General features: G+C 37.0%; 1 protein-coding gene across 9 annotated transcripts in view; it reads left to right on the top strand.

Annotated features, from left to right (window-relative positions):
- The window catches only part of HIVEP1 (HIVEP zinc finger 1), a 160210-nt gene that overhangs the window by 14216 nt on the left and 129206 nt on the right, over positions 1 to 16788 (top strand). The gene's annotated exons all lie outside the window — the stretch shown is intronic.

Below are 16788 nucleotides of genomic sequence, written 5' to 3'. Positions count from 1 at the left end.
CTACTGCTTTCCACAGTTATGGTTTGTTTTGGGCCAGTGGCAAGAAGGAGGTTGTGTTATATCATTTTTATGACAATAAAAAGAGCTAACCTGTCCATTGGTCTGTGTACTAGGCTCTATTGAACATGCCTTTTACATGTTTGCTCATATAATCCTTGTGAGACAGGTGCTGTGATGCCCACACATAGAGGTTGCTAGTTCCCCAGGCTCCCGCAGGTAGGAGTCTCCATGCCTTTGCTCTTAACTAGCATGCTAATACTTGTGAATATTAATTATAGAAGGAGCTTTCCTGATTAGTAAGAGCTTGGAAATGCTCTCCATCCCAGTTACATGTAAAGTTTGTCAAGCATAACACATATAGCTGAGGTTACTTAGGAGGTCAGAACCTGAAGGACTTTTTTATCCCAAGTTTTTTCTTGTTGGAAATCCATTTCAGAGTTGTATATGTAGATATTACTCCCAAGTTGGATTTGCTATTGCGAACAATCATGGGAATTTCCAAGCTCTTCAAGAGAGGAAGAATAGTTGTTCCATCAGATGTTTGCTTACATGATTTGCTTAGTAATGTGTAACTGAAACTAGAGATGACTTGGCTTAAGGTGGAGAATGGCGGTATTTAAAGGGAGTCTCAGTAAAACAGTTGAAATTTCAGACATAGAGGCTTAGAAACTTTCTGGAAAAACATTAAAACTCTAGGTAAAATATAGGGGAAAATGTTTTATAATTTTCCTCATGCAGCAGGTATAGAAGAATATAGAAAAAGTGTTCTACTTTAGATATCTGTGGCCTCTTCTAGATTGCAGATGTAAATAAAGGGCAAATGAAGTACTGCTTTTGAGGGATCCAGGTTGGAAGATTTTATTAGTCTTGTATTTTAATTCTTTGAACAGTGAACATGCTAGTGTTTTCTGCTTAGAATTATATCACATATCTGTCTTCTAGGAGCTTTTACTGTAACATGAAGTACTGCTTTTGAGGGATCCAGGTTGGAAGATTTATTAGTCTTGTATTTTAATTCTTTGAACAGTGAACATGCTAGTGTTTTCTGCTTAGAACTATATCACATATCTGTCTTCTAGGAGCTTTTAATATAACATGCACCCAAATACATGAAAAAGATCTAAGGGCAATATATAGCAATAAATACATAATTTAAGATTAATATGAAACATGCCATATCAAATTTTCAAAGAGAAAATGGAGCAAAAATAAATGTGAGTGGAATAAAAACAATCAGAAAATACTTTTGGGGGGAGTTAACTTTTTTCTCCCTGAAAACCCGAATGAGGTGGAGTTTGCAAATGGTCTTTTAAAGAAAAAAAGGATAGATTGGCAGAGAAAATAAACTGTTTTGAGACTTTGGCAGATGAAAAGTATGGAAAAAATCTTGTAGAAATGATTGTTGGTCTAGGTTGCTTTGAGAGTAAATGTCTCAATGAACTTAAAACTTGAGGAGGAGGAAAGGAAACATTTTAAATCTGATATGTGTAGTTTCGTTTTATGATAATTTTAAAATTACCAAGTTGAGTTCTTTTGCACTGTTGAATATTTTCAGAAAATAGAGTCTAGGGACTTCCTTGTAGTACTTTGACATGATAAAACAATCTCTCCACAGTAGATACATGTCATTATACATTTGTCAACACCCATAGAACTTACATGTCAAGAATGAACCTTAATGTAAACTGTGGACTCTGGGCGATAATGATGTGTCAGTGTGGGATCAGCATTTGTAACAAATGTAGCCACCGCTCTGACGGGAGATGGTGATGGTGGCCGAGGCTGTACCTTGAAGGGGGTGGTAGTGGGAGAAAGTAAGTTAAATATCTCTGTATGTGCCTCACAGTTTCACCGTGTACCTAAAACTGCTCTAAAATATAAAGTCTATTAAAAAGCAAAAAAAAAACTAAGCACCTTCACCTAGGGTCAGTGTGATTTTTTTTGTTGACATCTAGCAAGTAGGATAGTAGGTTTCAAGAATGAAGCTGTCTCTCTTTCTTTTTTAGTTTCAGAAAATCATCTTCATTCATATGAACAAACCAGCCAAAGAGTAAAACATGACCTTGAGCAAATAACTTGAATTTGCTTTTTTCATTGAGAATAAGGCATGGAAGTGGGTGAGGGTGGAAGGTGGGGAATAAATACTCAAATGAATTTGTACAGTTTATTCAACTTCAACTTCATCTGTAATTTCCTTTTTAGCTTTAAATAGCTGTTATTCAAGGGAAGGGTCAGCAAACTGTAGTCTAGTGGTCAAATCCAATCTTCATCTGTTTTTGCAAATACAGTTTTATTGAAACACAGTCATGCCCATTCATTTACATGTCCTCTATGACTGCTTTTGTGCTAGAACAGCAAAGTGGAGTCATTGCAAATGGCCCACAAAACCTAGAATACCTAACTCTTTACAGAAAAAATTTGTTGATGCTGTCTAGGAAATAAAGGAGGATTGGATTGTTATTTATAAACCCCTTTATGCTTGGGAATCGGTGGGAATATTCCAGCTTTCTCTAGGGGACTACTGTAGGAATGAATTGCAGGGGACCCTAGAGCAGCAGTTTACTGCATCCAGGTCTGCTGCCTGCCATGTATAAGGGAATCATGTTTGCTTGGGAAGAAGTCCCTTTGCTTGTGGTTCTAATCTGAAAGGAGAGCCTTAAAGGTTGAGTGGGTGCTGCCAGAAAAATTCAGTTTCTCTTTATGTTCTGATATCAATATCATGGGTCTCCACCTGAAAGGGTGCCAGGAAGCCAGCTGTTCTGTCAGAAATAGCGGATGGAGCACTGTCCTTTTTCTAATTATATTGTTTCCATTAGTCACCTCTAAATCTAACTCAAAGTGGTAGAAAAATATCATAAAGCAGCAATTTCTAGTGCTGTACACCAACCATCTTGTGAAGGATTGTTTTTCAGAAAAATGGAGCTGTTTTTGAGAGGAGTGCCTTCCGAAAACTGGGCCCGAAGAGGCCATTCTGCCACTTGTGAGTGGTGTGCTCAGAGTGCGGCCTTGACAGTGAGCAGGTCATCTGAGTGATAATGCTCTTAACACATTAGGCATTACAGTTTATACTTATGTTTGAGAACAGGATTAAATCTCTGATATGCCTGAATTCATATTACCTACAACATTTTCTTTAATTTCCAAATAATAATTTATTTCTGGTGGTTTTGGGGTAGTGAGTCAAGAAAATGACATTTTTATGTTCAGGTTTTTTGCTTTATTTTGCTTAAGTGTAGATCGTCTATATTAAGGATAGGCTTGAATGAGTTCATAGAATGAGTTCATAAACACTATTTCAGTGATTTCAGTTTGAGAAACACTTCTGAAAGCAATGTTAATTCTCCACAGATAGACTGGGACATTAGTCTCTTTATTTTGTTACATGCCGATGCAAGCATGTGGCTCCAAAGTGTTGTGAGAATCAGTAACTGTTAACATGCTTTTCGTCATTGAAAGGAAGAGCCTATGGTGGTCATGAAGTGTAGTGAAAACAAAGGGCCATTTGGAAGCCTATGTCTGCACACCTGTAGGCCCTGCTGTGTGACATGTCGGTCGTGGTGTGGAGTTCAACAGTTCTGCCCTTGTCTTTAGGAAATTTATAGTTGAAGACATAAAGGCCATAAGAGCTTGCACACGAAAGTCCAGACAGCTGTGCAAACATTTGATGAGTGCACATATAAGTAATATTCAATTAACATATATAAACTGATGTGTAACTGCATGGCAAAGAGTTTAAATGCATTATTTGGCTGCCTTTATGCTGATAAGCTTAAGTTGATCTAGATTGTTTTGGAATTAATGCCATATGAGTGATTAGTTTTATGCTTAACATACACAGGACTTGGAAAATCTAGAGTTTGCATTAAGTTTGTATTTTGTGCTGTGCTCTTTTATGGAAAGAGTGCCCTTTTCAGTCTCCAGACAGTAGTTTATTGCCTCAGTCAAACCATTGCTCAACATATGTTTTTTTACAGCTTTTTAAAGATATAATTTACATGTCATAAAGGTCACCCACTGTGACCTTTCACAGTTTAATAATACTTGGTAAATTTACAGAGTGGTGCAACCTTCATCACAACTCAGCTTTAGAATATGTCCATTACTCCCAAATTTCCCTGAGCCTCTTAGTAGTTAATCCTTCTATACCTGACCCCACATAATTTTTGGTCTGTTTCTGGCTCTTTACATTTGCCTTTTCTGGATCCTTGATGTAATGGGTTTATAGTCTTTTAAGTCTAGCTTCTTTCAATTAGCATAATGTATTTGAGATGTATCTATATTGTAGCATGTATAACGATTTTTGTTACCTTTTACTGCCAGCTAATATTGTCTGAATAGATCACATTTGATTTATCCATTCTCCAGTTGATAGACATTTGGATGTTTTGGCTGTTAGAATGATGTTGTAGTAAATAATCATTGCCAAGCCTGCAGTTAGTTGGAATGTTCTATGTATATGTTGTGGTGTGTGTGTGTGTGTGTGTGTGTGTGTGTGCGGAGTCACTTAGGTCAAGTTGATTGTTAACATTTGTTTTACTTGGTGTAGAGATTCTGGCTCTCTTAGCATTGCTGTTTGCCTGTTGTATCTTTCCCTACCCTTTAACTTTGAGCTTTGGTTCTTTGAACCTAAGGTTTGTCTTTTTTGGAGAGCATGTTGTTGGAACTGTTCTTTTATCTAGTCTGACAATTTGTCTTTTGAGTGGTGCTTATTCTATTGATGTTAATATAATTGTTATTGTTGGTTTTATGTCTGCCAATTTGTTATTCTTTTCTATTTGCCTTAGACCTTTGTTTTCTTTATGTAAATGCTTTCTTTGTGTTCAACATTTTGATTTCTCTTTTTCTTTTGTTGTCTTTACTATACTTTTGAGTAATTTTCATAGTGGTTCTAGAAATAATAATATGCAACTTAATGTATCACTGTCTACTTGAGAATAATACTGAACTTGGTAAAATGTAAAAACTTTTTTCCAGTTTGTCTCTTTTTCTTTCCCATTCCTTTATACTATAATTGTCACATGTGTTTAATCCCTATATGTAATAAACTTAGCTATATAGTGTTAAACAATGGCTTTGTACAATCTATATTTTTAAAAGAAATTAACAGAAGAAATGAGGAAAAAAATTAATAGTCTTATATCTACCTGTGTATTTTCCATTTCTGACATTCTTCATTTCTTTTTGTGACTATAAATTATAGTCTCTGTCCCTTTGCTTCAATCTGAAGGACTTCATATAGCATTTCTTGTAAGGCAGGTCTTATAGCAACAAATTATCTTTTTAAAAAACTCACAGGAATTTTTTTTTTCTCCTTCAGTATTGAAGAGTAGTTTCCTGGTTATGGAATTCTTGGTTGATAGTTTTTTCCTGGTTCATCACCCTGAACATTCCAGGGCCTTCTGGCCTCCATTGTTTCTGATGCAAAGTCAGCTGTTTATCATGTTGTTTTTTCTGTACATGGTCCATATTTTGCTGGCTGCTTTCAAGTTTTTCTCTTTTTCTTTCACCAGTTTGAGTATTATGTGCTTAGATGTTGATCTCTTTGTGTTTACCTTATTTTGAGTTCTGTTGAACCTTTTGGATATGGAGATTGGTGGTTTTGTTTTCTGAGATGTTTGGGCTATTATTTCTTGAAATATTCTCTCTCTCTTTTCTCAGTACACATGTTAATAAGCTTGATGTTGTTTCACAGGTCTCTGAGTCTCTGTTCATTTTTCTTTGATCTTTTTTTCTCTGTTACTCAAATTGGTTAATTTCCTTTGGCCTTTTATCAAGTTGCTGATTTTTTTGTTGTGCCAGCTCAAAAAAACCTTTCTAGTGAGTTTTTTATTTCATTTATTGTACTTTTCAATTCCAAAATTTCCATTTGGTTCTCTTTTTTATAATTTATATCTATTGAGTTTCTATTTATATCTATTGTTTATCAAGGTATCACCATACTTTATTTTAATTCTTTAAACATGATTTCTTTCAGTACCTTAAACAGATACATTCATATAATAGTTATTTTGAGGTCCTAACCTGTTAAATACAACATTTTGGGACAGTAGAGACAGTTTCTGTTGACAGCTCTTTTTCCTGAGTGTGAGTCACACTATTTTTCTCTTCATGTCTCTAAGTTTTTGTTGTATATTTTACATGTCAGATAATAGATTGTGACAATTTCTGATTGTGATTCTTGGCACCCATGAGTTATTTTGTTATTGTTTTGTTTTTCATTTATTTAGTAATTTGCCTTGAATAAGTCTGTGGTTTCTTCCATATTATGTGACTGCTTTTGTCACTGTTTGTTTTTGTTTTTGTTTGTTTTTCATTTTTGGGGGTATCTGTTCAATTTTTTGTTTTTTTGTTTTGTTTTCTGATCTGCTTTCAGTTTTGTTTGTCACTTTTAAGCTGAGCTTCCCAGGGGTCACTCTTGTGACAGCATAGTTTTATGTTCACTTAAAGATTGACTTCGAGTCAGTAAAGCTTTCACATTTCTGCTGATGGATGTGAGTGTGGGGCTGGGGAGCACATTCAAATTTCAGTTCTCATGTGTGCCTAGTTTGTACTTTCAGCTGCGGCTCCTTGTATCTCCTTTGTGTGTATGGGTACAGGCTCTGTTGGCAAGGGATGTGTGGGTAGCACAAGCCCACTCCAGTGGCTGTGATGCATGTGCAAAATCTCTGATCAACCTGGTTATCTCTAGTGAGTTTATCAACAGTATCATATAGATAGGTTGTCTCACCTCATAGAACTTCCTCTTAAATCCTGGTTAGTCTGCTGCTCTCTTGATTGTGCTGAACAGGATGTCAGCCTCAGGATAGCAGAACCTCTGGCCTGATGGGATTGTGTGGCTCTCTAACCATGCTCCATGTCTAGTGAGCCTGGCCTGGCAGTGGCAGGGAAGCCATTGGTTGTCTCAGCTCACTCCTCTCCATTGAACTACTGCATTGATGGGCCTGTAGGCAAGGGGATGGGAGCGACCTCAAGCAGAAGCACCATGGGCTGGTCTGTGCTAGTCTTAGCTGAGCTTCAGTGCTTTTCATGGAGAAACACTTCTCAGTTTGTCTACAGCTTTGGTTGATTTCCAGAGTGCTGCACTCATATTTGAGTCTTGTTTAACTTTATAAGTTGTGTTTTGGGGAGAGAATTTGTTAAACTCATATCGTCACTGCTACATTTTCCCTGAAGGGGTTCTGATCAGCTCTCTTTGGCAGACACCATCCTGGGCCCTGAGAACGTCAAGTTGCATGATGTATTTTATTTTAACAAGCTTTCTACTTAGAACTGCTTATGGAGACCCATCAAGTTGGCCAAAAATCTAGTTGCTTTTTAAAAGATAAAAAAAGTGATGTGACTGTGCTTTTAAGATATTATGGAAGCCAGTTTTGATATTTTAAATATATACTACTCATAAATATTAGCCCACTTGAAAGTGTGGTTTTAGCTGGGGGGAAAGAAGCAAGGGCTTTTTTGAGTTTGAAGTTATAGATTGAATTCAGATTCTGTGACCTACTTACTAGGTCTGTGATCTGAGTCTGTGTTTCCTCATCTTAAATTGTGGTTAATAATAACTACCTGATGAGCTATCATGAAGAGTAAACATAACACAGATAAAACATGTAGCACATAGTAGGTATTCAGTAAATGCTAGTGTGCCCACTTGTGGTTGGGAATATGGTTTTGATAACTTTTTCTTTGTCAGATTATCTGCTTCTTGCTTTACCTAGCTTTGCTTTTTAAATTTTCTTTTTATAGAATAATTTTGTTACTTTATATGGTAATTGAAGCATACACTGTATTTTTCTCACAGTACATTTTGGCTGAATGCTCTTTCCAGATACCCAAATGTTCCCATTATTTCATAGTGATTTCATTTCTAAAAATCTAAATTTTATGTGCTTATAAGTGACAATGAAACTTTTTATGGCCAGTTTATAGTGAGTAAGCTCCTATATATATATATATATATATATGGTGGGGAGGTCTGTAAAATGAAAGAAAGTAGATTATTATCTAGACATTCTTGGGACATGATTGGAAGGGGGCAAAACAAGATCTCTGGTAGAGATTATCAGAAACCTTTATAGAGATATTTTTATGGATCTTGCTGGACCATAGTTCATTGTTCAACCTCTGAGGCTCTTTCCTCTGATATTTAAGTTACTATGGAGGAAATGGTAACATTGGTTACATTAGGACTTAATGTCATTTCTGGTTCTAGAGGGATATGATTGGATGTGGCATGTGCATATCCTCTGCATAATGCCACATTTTTATATGATATGAGAACTAAGAGGTTAACAATTCCTCTCATTTAATATTTTACTTAACTCTGGCAGAGTACCTTATGCCAGAATGTTTTGTAATGCTTTTTATTAAATTTTTAATAATAAAATTTCTAGACACTGCCTCTTCTTGGAAGCTTTTAATTTTTTCCTGAGGAGAGTGTTTATTGTGGCTAATGTGCTTATCAAAAGTACTTCTTGAACATACTTAGCTATAAATTTGCAGGATTGACATTTGCAGAACCTAGACATACAGGGAGTCAGGATTCAGAGCTCTTCTGTTGTAAAGTGACATTAGGAAGTCGCTGGTTACAGGGTGGACGGGATTGTGCAGCCAGTTCGTGGGCAGCCACCTCACACTTAGAGTTGTGCTGTCTGGAATGAGGTCTGATTTAACAACTCCTACGTGCCTGTAACATGTATGATATAGCCAGATTTGTGTAGTTAAATCATGGGTATTGTGAACATTAACCGGTCTTCTGGCACCTGCATTTGTTGCAGGAATAAAGTGTAGAGTCATATATGCTTGTCACATATTAAACATTGATACAGATGTGTCTCTTGAGACAGGTCTGCACAGGTTTATAAAGATGGTTACTTTTTCCCACTCAGGCTTTAAAAGACCATATTTTTGGCAACACTTTGTGATAAAAATTTTTAAGAGTTTTATTAAATGAAGTAAAAGGTTTAAGTTTTTTGTTCTTTGTGGATTGGATATTTTTTTCCTGTGCGTCCAGCAAAACTTGGTATATAAACCCTGCGAGGTGCTGTGCCCTCTGAGTACTGTGGAAAGTACCAAAATGACTCTGGCATAAATGCCACCCTCTAAGGCCTTGTGCTGCAACAGGAGTGGTAAGACAAATCTCTAACCACAGTAAGTACAAAGTGGTAAGTGCCATGGACCACGAGAGCTGCTGGGAGAGTCTGGGGGGGTTGAGGGGGCAGTGATCTGGGCCAGTGAGAAAGCCACCCCAAAACCTAGAATTCTCTTTACTTTCTCTGTCCATACTGAAGTAATTCACTCAAGTACCCATTTTAGTGTATAAAAGCTGTGTGTATATATGCATACAAGTCTATATGTGTATATACATGTATATATTTCTGAGTTCCCTTCATCATGGTGGGGGCCTAGAAGAGAGGAAGGAGGAATTCAGTACTGAGTGGCTTGGTTATGGAGAGTGGCTTGGACAGTGGTGTGGTTTCTGCATTTGAGCGTCAGGCCATGCTGCATGTGGCATCTGACCCGACATCCCTGGAAAGGACCTTTAAATGCAGGCTCTCAATGAAAATATCTTGGAAAAATAACTCAAGTAAGCCCTGGGGACTGGACACATGTTAGAATTGGGAAAAATACCATTTGTATGAATGAAGCCATTGGTACCAAATGTATGAAGAACTACTGACACCTCATGGATGTAGATGTTATTTTTAGTTATGTAAAGTGCCCATCCACATGTAGCAGAGTCTGTGTATGAGTGTGTTCACATGTAAAGTCTTGGCTCAAATTGATCAGTGAGTTTAATCTGTGACAATGAAAACTGTTCAGTATAGTCCCAAGTTATTTGAAAAATAAACTGGGAGTGTTTCTGTTCAGTTGAATCATGTTTAATCTTTACAAAAATATCCATATTTGTTCTATAGGATTCTGAGGGTAGGACATGCTGAAAATGAAAGCAACATGGTATTTAAATAATTCATTATCCTCTCCATACTTAAATGCCTTGTTACTTTAGGAAAAAATTACAGTCATGCTCTTCATTCTTTTTTTAAATGAAATTATAAGACTGGTTCAGTGAGGTAGAGTGTCAGGACCCACTGACAGGTAAATCTAGATAAATCTGTGGAGAGAAATTGCATGTAGTTTTTACTTTTCATATATCCCTTGCTCTGTGGACATAAATATGTATTAGCAAAGTTGGTTGTTCCAAAATCTATTTCTGAAGTGCATCTTGTTTTCTAACATTTACAGTTTTGGAATTATTCTTATACATACATAAACACACATCTAAACAAGGATCATTTAAAAATTATGTTGGGAATAACTGAGTGAGTGTTTGAGGGGGAAAGACCTGAAACATTACTCCAAAAATCAATGTAAGTTTTGAAGAGAGGACATACAGAAAGTCAAAATACAGCAAGAAGTAGAAAATGTAGAAGAATATCTTATAATCTCTGGAGAGATTACATTCTCAGGTCTGGAAAATTAGAACTCAGAAAGAAAACATGATAGGTATTAAAAATACAGAATGTTTATCTCAGATCTGGTAAGACAAAGTTAATATTAAAAAGGTAGCCTATTCTAATATATGAAAAAAGGCAATAGGTAAATGAACAAAGGAAATGATAAATTATGAAGTAATATACGAAAAAAGTAATGAAATGTAAACATGGAAATGGTGCAGTATTAGTTTCTCATTTGCTGTGTCAAAAAATAACACCCAGGTCTCCTGAGGTTGTGTGTAATAGGTATTAACATTTATTGTTGATGATATAGTAGAGCTTTAAATAAACCCCTTTACCCAGGTGTTCTTTTTCTTTAAATTTATCCTAAAGAAATAATTTGTTAGAGGTGAAAAGATACTACCCAGAGATACTCATTTTAATATTATCTTTAATCACAAAATAATGACTTATGCCCTTTAGTGTAGAATAAAAAGTTGATCCTTTGTACTAACAAATTTTATAAGTAATAGCTTTGAGATCTTGCAACAACATAAAAATGCTTGCTATGTGTAAAAATACATGTATAGAACATACAATTGTATGGTCTTTGTGGAAATGCTTTTATTGTGTTGACAGCGATTTGAGAATTTAAATGATTTCAGACATTCAGTGAGCATTTGCTATGTGATTCTTCAGTTTAATTGGTCAGGCCGTGTTCCAGGCACCAATTTAGACCCTTGGGTTTCAGAGCGCAGTGCGTGTTGTCATGTTCGCCGTAATTGTTGAGCATTTTTGGATGTCTGGCTATTCACTGAATATGAAGTGAAGTGCACAGAGACAAAACGGACACTCATCTGTGTAAACGTCTTTGTGTGCTTGCTGTTCTGGTCAGTCACGTGTCGATCAGTGATTTTCTTGAGACTGTCCATGCATCAGTGGCAAGAATAAAATTTTCTGACTCCTGAAACTTACTCCCTTTTGCAGTTCACTGCTAAGCTGTAGGTTATAGATGAATATAAACATTTTTGTGGATAATGCAGTTTTATGTGGTTGGGAAGGAAGTTCTATTGGATATTACAGGAAAGAATTTTGTATATGCAGTAGGTGGTAGCAGTGAATGTTACTGTTTGATTTTTTTAAAATTCTACCATTTGCTGTTTTCATTTTTTTAAGCATCCTTTGTACGAAAAATAAAGGGGCATGATATGTCTCTTAGGACTTATGTCATGCAAATTTATTGTATCTTAAATGTCTTGATCTACTGATGTCCTTTCTCCTGAAGGCAAATAATAGGAGTTATCAGGTGCTGTATTAAAGAAGCACAGATATTACAGTTTCTCAAATGTATTTTTTAATATTTGAAAATTATTTTGGTGTGTAATTATAGTTTCCTTCTTAAAAATCCTGTGTGTTTTATGCATTTAAAAGCATTCTGAGAAGAGCTCCATAGATTTTACTGGACTGCAAAGATGTATATAGCGCACGCGCGCACACACACACACACACACACACACACAGAGTTATGGATAACCCTCCCTCCACCCCGAAACCTCAAAGCCAGGAAGGGAAGGGACCAGGATGAACTCTAGAAATTAACAAATAGAATTTTGAATCTCTACTCTGCCTCTTAGGAGCTCTGTAGATGAGGCTTTTAAATTCTGAGCTTCATTCTCTATGTTATAAAGTGAGTATGATACATCTATCACAGGTTTATAATGAGGATTAAAATAGATGCCCTAGTGAGTGTATCTGGCAGGGTAACTGGCACATAGGGTAAATGTTTTTGTCCCTTGGTCCTCTTACCAGAGACTAGCTGTGTGTCTTTGGGCAAATTATCATCACTTATTGTTCTTTGTCACATATTTATCTAATCTAAAAGGATTTAGATATGTCTATCTCTGCTTCAACTAAAATATATTCTGAGATCATTTCAAACATTAGGATTGCCTTTTTCAAATTGGAATTCTTGGTCAGCCAGCCGTATGCTGGAGGAGCATTTTGTAGTTTTCCTCATGTGGTACCCCTAAGGGGAAGAAGGCACAGACCTTTATTTTGCTGATTAAAGACATGCATTGGTCAGCGGGTATTGTCCGTTGATTCTGTGCCACCTCGCTTTTCTTCAGCAGTCTACTTGCATTCGGTGTTTGCCAGTTATCTTTGATTGAAACCATGCCTGTTTCAAATACCAATGAGAATGATAATGGAAACAAATCCTAGTAAACACGCCTCTCTGCTTGGCTTCAGTTCTAATAGTCGTATCTTGCATTTTGTGACTGTTCACCCTCTCTGCCTTCTCTTCATGTCCAGTAGCCTTTTAAACTTCATTTGGTCCATTGACTCTAAGTTGGTTACAAGGCCATAGGATCGGTTTATTGTGGCTGGGTGGGAGGTTGGCAGAAGCTTAAGTAAAGTAGAACTCTACCGTCAAGTTTTGTGTGCAAAGAATAGAAATAGATGCTTACCCAGAGAAGGGATTCATTGAAAGGGTATCAGGTAGCTCATTTAGTTGCCAGCAAAGGTGGATATCTGTGTTAAGACAGGTAGGAAGTTTTGTGTGCAGCTAGGATATGCAAGATCAGGGCAGGGAGGAGCCTGTTGAGGTGGTCGTCCTGTACTCTCCTGGAGCTGGGCAGATGGGTGGGGAGCCCCAACCCTCTGAACACCCCTCCTGCCAGCACATAAAGTGGTTACCCGACTAGGCCCTGTGGCCAGAGTTAAAGGAGGATGAGCATCTGGCCCCATGGTGCTGGGGAGAGGAGGAGGGCGTGGATGCCCACCAGCACTCACCCAGCGGCAGATTCCTCACCTGTGGGGTGAGGATTCAGATGCTGAGCAGCTCAGAGGAAATACAAACAGAAAGATGAATGTTTTCTACTGCTGGATCCAGGAGTTGTTGCAAGTGCTTATTATTTGTGTGTTTGAGTGTGCACCCGCTGTTAGTATGCACTCATGTGCCCGCTTTTGGAGGGGAGGAGACCATGGCTTTCATCAGAGTCCTCAGAGCGCCTTTGATCCCAGAGGAGCTCAGTAACGCTCTGTAATAAACATTTAACTGCGTTTGAATCTGCTTTTCCACCAGGTGGTGCAAATCTTTTATGATGTGCACAGCAGTTAATCCTCTTATAAACGATAAGAAAAATTTTAAATTAAATCATTTTCTCTCTTAAAAGTTCAGTTCTACCACACAGCAATGAACAATCATTGATCTGTTCTTCTTTCTTTCTTTCATAAAGAAATGGGTGGATTTATGGGACTTTTAAAATATTGACTGTTGATTTAAATTATCCATAGCTTTTTAAGACTGTACCACACTGTTTTGTTTTGTTTTGTTTTTCTAGAAAGAAACCATGACAGCTGGGAAAAAGTAGTATGTTCAGTGTACTGATTGCTATATGGTCTTTCTGAAGCTAGAGATACTCAATTTTTATACATTTTTGCTTAATACAGAAAACTTGTGACTTACATTTTTGAAGATAAAATGTATCGTAGCAGATGTGTCAGATATTTTAACTGTCTCATAATGTGGCCCAAGTGACCACATGGATTGTTATCAAAAAACAGGAAGGAAAGCCACTGAATGGAAGAGGTTCCTTGACTACATTTTTTATCTGTGTGAGACAGAAATATTGTGAGGTATTGTCCCTGTAAGTATAAATATGTCATTGCCAGGATAAAGACAAATAACAGTGAATTTTGAGTTCAGATATGTTTAGAATTGTCTTAGAAACTTGGAAGATTTTCAGTGTGGATGTGTTTGAACATTTTTGGGAGGATATTAGAATACACTTACTAACTTTAAACATGTACACACATCATTACCAGAGTTGCTTAAGATATACACTACTAAGATTAATTTTTTTTTTCTGAGAGGGCATCTCTCATATTTATTGATCAAATGATTGTTAACAACAATAAAATTCTGTATAGGGCACTCAATGCTCAATGCACAATCATTAATCCACCCCAAGCCTAATTCTCGTCAGTCTCCAATCTTCTGAAGCATAATGAACAAAGTTCTTACATGGTGAATGAATTCTTACATAGTGAATAAGTTCTTACATGGTGAACAGTACAAGGGCAGTCATCACAGAAACTTCCGGTTTTGATCACACATTATGAACTATAAACAATCAGGTCAAATATGAATATTTGTTTGATTTTTATATTTGATTTATATGTGAATCCCACATTTCTCCCTTACTATTATTATTATTATTATTATTATTATTATTTTTAATAAAATGCTGAAGTGGTAGGTAGATGCAAGATAAAGGTAGAAAACTTAGTTTAGTGCTGTAAGAGGGCAAATGTAGATGATCAGGTGTGTGCCTGTAGACTAAGTGTTAATCCAAGCTAGACAAGGGCAGCAAAACATCCACAGATGCAGAAGATTTTTCTCAAAACAGGGGGGTTGAGGTTCTAAGCCTCACCTCTGTTGATCCCCAATTTCTCACCTGATGGTCCCCCTGCGACTGCCTGTCTTAGATTGTTCCTCCCTTGAGGAATCTTACCCGTCTCTGGCTAACCAGTCATCTTCCGGGGCCATACAGGGAAGTGTAAAGTTGGTAAGTGAGAGAGAGGCAGTATTGTTTGAAAAGGTTAGCTTTTTACTTCTTTGCAGATTTATGCCCTGTGGCTTTTATGCCCAGTATTTGTCTTGAGGTATCTTTATCACTTGGAAGATTATGATACTCGGTAAATTTGAGGCATGAATTCTATTTAAGGGTTGTAATTATGAAGGAAGAAGAAAAGCTATAGAGGTAGCAGACGGAAGAAAACATGGGAACATTGATTATTTCTTTGACATATCTTCTTGTAGAGTAACTTAAACATGTATAGGTTTTAAACTACTAATTAAATTGCGTACACACATTAACATAATAGGAAGACAGTTACATTACCAAAGCAGACCTGTAATTACCAGCCATCTCCTGTGAAACCAAGAAACCCAGTTAGGCACCCTAGGCATTTGTGAAAACTTATCTATGATATGGTGGATATTGTCCAACTGAACTTGAACAGTCTGAGAGAAATCAGACAAATTAAAACAACCCATTCCTGTGGACTGTTCACATCCCATATGTTCTTTTAACAGTAGATAGTCTGTAGTCGTAAGATTTTGGAGCACTACAACTTGCACTTCTCCTAATTCTTGGTTGAGTTCCAACAGTATAGATCCAGACAAATTTGTTCTTTTTACTGTATGCACAGGCCAGCTTAGATATCTCCTTCTTCATTCCAATGGCAAGTCCAGGAACCAGTGGGATGAATGCAGCTACAACTGCAGCATCGCCTGGATCTCTGTTGAGGTTTTTTGATGATCATGTTTTTGTATGACTCTTCCAGAGAGTGCTGATGTTGGAAGTTCTTCTTCATATCGTATCTTAGTTCATTTTCTGGGTAGCCAAATTAGGCTTTGATCCTCTGTATAAACACAAACATACCCTTTGCCCACACTTTGATATGCCCTTTATACCATTGTGTAGAACTCATTGGAGGTCACCACACAGGAACTGCTTTTTTTTTTTAAGAGAAAGGAGTATTATCAGAAAAGTGTACCTCCATAGCCAATCATCTGACACCCTTTAAGTGATCAAAATTAAGGATATTTAAAGAATGCATTAATTGTTGATTTACAGTTATTTTTATCCTATCAGGGAGTAATCCCCCTTTTCTTTCTTTTTTTTTTGTCATCATTAATCTACACTTACACGAAGAATATTATGTTTACTAGGCTCTCCCCTATACCAGGTCCCCCCTATAAACTCCTTTACAGTCACTGTCCATCAGCATAGCAAAATGTAGAATCATTGCTTGTCTTCTCTGTGTTGTACAGCCCTCCTCTTTCTCCCACCCCCCCATGCATGCTAATCTTAATACCCCCCTTCTTCTCCACCCCCCTTATCCCTCCCTACCCACCCATCCTCCCCAGTCCCTTTCCCTTTGGTACCTTTTAGTCCATTCTTGGGTTCTGTGATTCCGCTGCTGTTTTGTTCCTTCAGTTTTTCCTTTGCTCTTATACTCCACAGATGAGTGAAATCATTTGGTATTTCTCTTTCTCCACTTGGCTTATTTCACTGAGCATAATACCCTCCAGCTCCATCCATGTTGCTGCAAATGGTAGGATTTGCCCTCTTCTTATGGCTGAGTAGTATTCCATTGTATATATGTACCACATCTTCTTTATCCATTCATCTACTGATAGACAATTAGGTTGCTTCCAGTTCTTGGCTATTGTAAATAGTGCTGCGATAAACATAGGGGTGCATCTGTCTTTCTCAAACTTGATTGCTGTGTTCTTAGGGTAAATTCCTAGAAGTAGAATTCCTGGGTCAAATGGTAAGTCTGTTTTGAG

Source organism: Manis javanica, chromosome 16 (assembly GCF_040802235.1).
Source record: "Manis javanica isolate MJ-LG chromosome 16, MJ_LKY, whole genome shotgun sequence".
Taxonomy (NCBI): Eukaryota; Metazoa; Chordata; class Mammalia; order Pholidota; family Manidae; genus Manis; species Manis javanica.
Note: the sequence above shows the minus strand (reverse complement) of the source record. Positions and strands in the feature narration are given on the sequence as shown.